At 46.2% G+C, this 6,000-nt stretch overlaps 1 long non-coding RNA gene across 1 annotated transcript; it reads left to right on the forward strand.

Moving 5' to 3' along the window:
• The first annotated feature begins 546 nt into the window (after window positions 1-546).
• Window positions 547-1,111, forward strand: LOC128309239 (uncharacterized). The gene is made up of 3 exons (XR_008288844.1): window positions 547-575; window positions 635-761; window positions 876-1,111. It is a non-coding gene; the product is annotated as an uncharacterized LOC128309239 (long non-coding RNA).
• Window positions 1,112-6,000: the final 4,889 nt, after the last annotated feature.

Raw genomic sequence — 6,000 nt, forward strand, 5'->3', positions numbered from 1 at the left:
CTGAGGAAGACACTGTCTCCACGAACTCGGTTGTCACGGGCGATGTCTTTGGTTGCAAGCTATCGACATCGCATTCTGGCATATGCCTGCTTTTCTTTGGTCTCGCTCACCTCGAACTTCGTCACTTTTGAACGTGCGACGGTGTGCAAACCCTCGACCGATCACACAACACATTCACACACCTCCGGCCTACCCCACACCTGAACGGTCCCATGAAAAAAATTGTTGCTCCAGAAATTGAATCCAGACGCGGAGAGTTGCACTATGGGTGGAAGCTTTGTCATAATTTGCTGTGATAATGCTAGTCAATCGTGGACAATGTCTCTAATTGAGTACTTAAATTTTATTTCATAAATTAGTTTTTTTGATAAAAAAGATTTGTTTAGCTATATTAATCATCTTGATCATTAATATCCTGCAGTTATTTTTTCCCGCACATATTATCGGAAGGTGTCGAAATTAATGACACCTTTCTTCGAAGTACCCCATAGTGCCACTCTCTTCACATTCGTGTATGCTATCGGTTTCCTCAATTTAGTTCTTCGCAAAATAGTGAAAAGTGAACAAGCAGAAAGGTAAGATGTAATAATCGTTACAGAGAATTGGTTTGTTAATTTATTTTGATTTGTTTTAGCTAAACATGGATTCCTCATTGCAATCATCCAAGAGATCCGCTCAATATTACCGGCGAATTCAGAAACGCACTCTGAATGAAGCGGTGGAAGAGGAAGGAGAAAGCAGCCGGATGCCGATGGATATAGGTAAGTTAACACTTCTTAAATTTAATATTCGTCTAAAAAAGTGTTTTATGTTATCAGTGGACTAGTGGATGTGTGAAGTAAAAGCATTCTTTTCTTTTTTCTTCCTCTCTATAGATAACGCACAGCGCCAACACCGACGCCGAAATTGCAAGGAATCCCATGGTAGGAGAGAAGAAGGACGTAAGCGCCGCGTGAGGAAGAGAGCGGCAAAGCGCGCGCGGCTAATCGTGTGTGGATCGCGCAGAGGAAGCGGCAACGGCTGGTAGAAAGGAGGCGTGGAAGCGGGGACCAGCTGACTGCGGCAGCAGGATACCACGAATTAGTGTGAGGCAACGGGTGAGTACGAATAAAGGAAGAGGGTGTGCAATCTAACGTGTGTACGTGTGTGCGGTTTCATTTCGATGCATCCGAAAAGCCTTGAAGCCTTGGGTATGAAGTATGGGAGAGGGAGGAGAACAGAGAGGATATAAGACGATACAACCCCACGCGACGTGTCACGGCGACATGCTCAATTCTGCTGCTATCGAGACTGTTTTTGAGCATGTTTTTGAGCATGTTGCGTTCATACAAAACTTCGCGTTTTGTCGCAAACTTTGCTGGTTGGGATATGCCTAACATGTTGCGTCCTGTTTACATATATAGCTCCTAGAGTTGTCAAGTGCGAACAGATATAAACAAAACAAAACAATTACTTGACATATTTACAATTTAGTTAAACCCTAGAAATCCAACATTCCGGCCACCAAAAGAGAATTCTTTTAACCTAGTACTAATTATAAATTTCAATTCTTGTAACTATTTAATTCCTGTAGCTGGTTAATTCCTGTAACTAATTTCTGTTGTTTACTACACTGATCAGCAGTGTTAACATTGCATCTGTCAGTCGTGACAATGATCGTACCGCTATTCTAACACGTGGTTTGGTTGTGAGCAGACTGATCCTCTATATGATTTGGCAATAGCGCAAGTCTGTTCACTGCTCTAACGATTTCCTTTCCTGACCCAGTGCGTAAGGTTACTACTCTGACTACGCCGTCTTTACCTGGGTGCAGTGCTATAATTCGCCCTTTCGGCCACACACTAGGTGGCACGTTATCCTCCTTTACAATCACTAAACGGTTCACTTCTAACTGTACCGGTGACGCGTTAGAGTGTTTGGCTCTAGCCTGGAGTTGCTGTAAGTACTCTGGGTACCATCGTGCCCAAATCGATTGTACATGTTTCTGCACGAGCTGGTATTTGGTTAATCGGTTGTCTTGACGATTAGTAAAGTCAACCTCTGGTACCGCTTGCATGTTGGACCCTACTAAGAAATGGCCTGGAGTTAAAACTTCTAAATCGGTCGGTTCATTCGACAATGGTACTAACGGACGTGAATTGAGGCATTGTTCCACTTGCGCGAGAAGGGTAAGCATATTTTCTTGTGTAATCCTACTAACTCCTATCGTTTTAGCAATGTGCCTTTTCGCTGATTTTACTGCTGCCTCCCAAAGTCCTCCAAAATGAGGCGCCCGTGGGGGAATGAACTTCCAACGCATTTCATTTTCTGCACACCAATCAAAAATTAATCTCCTATCACTATCATCAGCTTTCAACATTTTATAAATGCGGTTTAATTCGTGAGCTGCTCCCTTAAACGTAGTCGCATTATCCGAGTGTAACTCAAAGACTTTGCCTCTGCGTGCGACAAAACGTCGTAATGCTGCCAGAAATGCTGTCGTGGTGAGATCACTCACCAACTCGATGTGAACTGCTCGCGTTGAGAAGCACACAAAGATCGCGATGTATGCTTTTGTTGGACTCCGGTTGCGGATCGTTGATTTCAACAGAAATGGTCCGCAATAGTCCACACCGCTAACTGCAAATGGTCTCGTCGGTGTCACTCGTGATTCAGGCAAATCAGCTACCGCCTGCTTCACCAATACCGGCTTGTTCTTAAAACAAGTGTGGCATCGATGGTAAACGCTCCTTGCAAGATTTCGACCACCAATCAACCAGAAGCGTTGTCGAATCGTTGCCAACATCAACTGCGGACCAGCATGTAGTAACTTCAGATGATATGCTGATACTAACAGTGAAGATAGGTGATGTGAAGCCGCAAGGATGATGGGGTGCTTAACATCCTTGGAAATGTTCGCATTTCCCAGCCGTCCACCGATGCGTAACATACCTCCTTCATCAAGGTACGGTGACAACCACTTCAGGTTCGATCTTTCACCAACACGTTTCCCTCGTTGCAGGTCGTCCAGCTCTTCCGCGAATGAATCCCGTTGTGCTAGCTGGCACAACCTCAGTTCCGCAATGCGCAGTTCCGTCGCCGTAAGCGAAGGAACAGCATTTTCCAACTCCTTGATAGACGTCGGTTTGTTGCACTTGCTCGCTGATACCTTGCTTGCTCGGCTGCATTCGATGAATCGCAAGCAGTATCCCATTACTCGTCGCAGTTTACTGTATGACGAGAACCGTTCAAAAAGTTTGTCACGGAATTCACACTTCGCTGTGACAATTAGTGACACCTTTGCTCTTTCTTCGATGTCACCGTCATCCTTCATGGGTAGTGGAACCGGTTGTGGCCATTCATCTTCACCGAGAACCAACCAATGTGGTCCATGCCACCACCGATCACACTTCAGCAAATCGTCTGGTTTTAGTCCCCGCGAAATGTCATCTGCCGGGTTATGACACCCTGGAACATGACGCCAGCATGATATCCTCGTTTCCTCCTGAATTTGGGCCACCCTGTTGGCCACAAATGGGTTCCATCGACGGGGAGGAGACTTCAGCCAGTACATTACTGTCATCGAGTCGGTCCAACAGATGGTCATCTGAGATGGCGTTAGCGCTCGACTCACTTTCTGGAACAATTGCGTCGCTAATCGTGCGGCGCACAGCTCCAACCTGCCAATCGAATGGGTGTTTGCCAGAGACACTACCTTTGATATGGCAGCTAATAGCCGCACCGTAGTTGACCCCATGAATTCTGCTCACACATAGCAGCAAGCTCCATATGCAATTTGCGATGCATCGGCAAATACATGCAATTGTAGGCTAACCGTTTCAGACTGGGACACAAACCGAGGCACACGTAATTTGCGTAGCAAATATAGTGTTGAGTGGAAACTTCTCCACTCTTCCTGAAGCTCGCCCGGTAATGCACAATCCCAATCCCAAGCCTTTCCATCATTCCTCAAACTCCATAATCGCTGCAAGAACATCTTAGCCAGGATGATGGTCGGACCCAATAGCCCAAGAGGGTCGAATATACTTGCCGTATACGACAAGACCAGACTTCTCGTTAACACTTCAGCAGGAGGTGGAAGATTTACTTTGAAGCAAAACATATCATTAGCTGGTTCCCAAACCAACCCTAGCGTTGATACTGCTTGGCCGTCCTTCCATTCATGCATCGATTGGATCGCAAGATCCTCTAGTGAGACATCTCGTAGTGCATCAGGAACATTTGACGCCCACTTCTTCAATGCAAAGCCGGCTGAATCCAGCATTTGTGAAATTTGCTTGCGCACTTCGATGGCTTCTGCCAGGTCCGCCGCACCGGTCAATAGATCATCCACATAGAAGTCGTGCAGAACTGGATCAATCGCTTTGGGGTACTGGCCCTTGTGGTCGTGCGCAATCTGTTGCAACGTGCGTGTGGCCAAAAATGGCGCTGAGGCAGTACCGTAGGTAATTGTTTGCAACTCGTACGTTGCTATTGGATCGGTGAATCTTTCTCGGTACCGAATGCGTAGCAGTTTGTGATCACTTTCACAATGATGAACTTGTAGATACATCTTTTCGACATCTGCTACTAGGGCTATGGCGTGCTTTCTGAACCTCAAGCTAATCGTAAACAAATCATCTTGTGCTGTAGGGCCTACGAGCAGCGTATCGTTTAACGAGTATCCAGACGTTGTCTTGCAGGATGCATCGAAGACAACACGTACCTTCGTGGTCGTACTCGTTTCCTTTACCACCGCATGGTGAGGGATATAATAATGCGGAGCACTATCATCTATAGGTTCGGTGAGTTTTCTCATATGTCCTAATGTTTCGTATTTGAACATGAACCTTTTATATTCTACTTCCATTTCAGGATTGTTCAACAATCGTCGTTCAACGGCAACGAGCCGGCGATCGGCTATCGCTCTAGATTGTCCCAATACAATCTTGGAATCGGTCTTATGCGGCAAGCTTACTACGTATCGACCTTGACTATCACGCATTGTAGTAGCCGCATAATGTTTCTCGCATTGGTCCTCTTCTATGGATAACGCGGGACCTTCTAGGATGCTCTCTGTTTCCCAGAAACGTTGCAGCATAGTGTCAAGCGAAGCTTGACTAACGGTGGTGAGGCAGGACCGTTGGCTCGAACCCGATGTGTGGGAACTGTGGCGTGACACTCAGGATCTCACGCGAGCTACCTGCGAGTAGCAAACTAGATAGCGTAAACTATCACCCGATCGTAACGATCCCGTTCGGATAATCCCGAACGGAACAAACTGCACTATCGTGCATCCAATAAAGCAAGACGAAGCTCTCTTCTATTTTCGACTGCAAACCCAACGGACGTAAGTTTTTGATCTTCCGCAACATCCGAAGCTATATTAGTACCCCATAACTGGTGACCCCGAACGCGAAAATCCGAAAAGTGAAGTTTCGATCGTATACAAATTACAATCGTGTAATTTTGTACAAAGTAATTCCGCGTACAATCGTGAACATTTTCGTCGCGTAGTTCGCATAAATCGTAAATTCTTTCGCGTCGCGTGTGCCGCGTTTTTTTTTTTTGCGTAATCTACGAAGAGACGATGACTGATCCCGTACCAGTAGCCGAGATCATGCCGAAGCAAGAAGATACAGAAAGCACAAAATCAGTCGCTAAAATCCGTTTCCCAGATTTCGACCACGAAGACAATGAAACCTGGTTCGTGTGCTTAGAAGCAGCATTCTACGTGAACAGCGTGCTTTCGGATAAGCACAGGTTCAACGCGGTGATAGTAGCACTTGGCACCCGCGCAAAATTTTTTCACCCCGCCATCGCTAAGTGCAACAAGTCTGCCTCGGCCGACCGATACGAAACCCTAAAAAAATCGATCATTGATTTTTATCTGCCGTCGGAAAATCAACGCCTTACAAGTTTGCTCTCCGGCGTTTCGCTAGGCGATCGGAAGCCGAGCGTACTTCTTTCCGAGATGCGCAGAATGGGAGGAGAAGGATGTTCCGATAGCGTCCTGTGTAA

This window comes from Anopheles moucheti, unplaced genomic scaffold (assembly GCF_943734755.1).
Source record: "Anopheles moucheti unplaced genomic scaffold, idAnoMoucSN_F20_07 scaffold_34_ctg1, whole genome shotgun sequence".
NCBI lineage: Eukaryota > Metazoa > Arthropoda > Insecta > Diptera > Culicidae > Anopheles > Anopheles moucheti.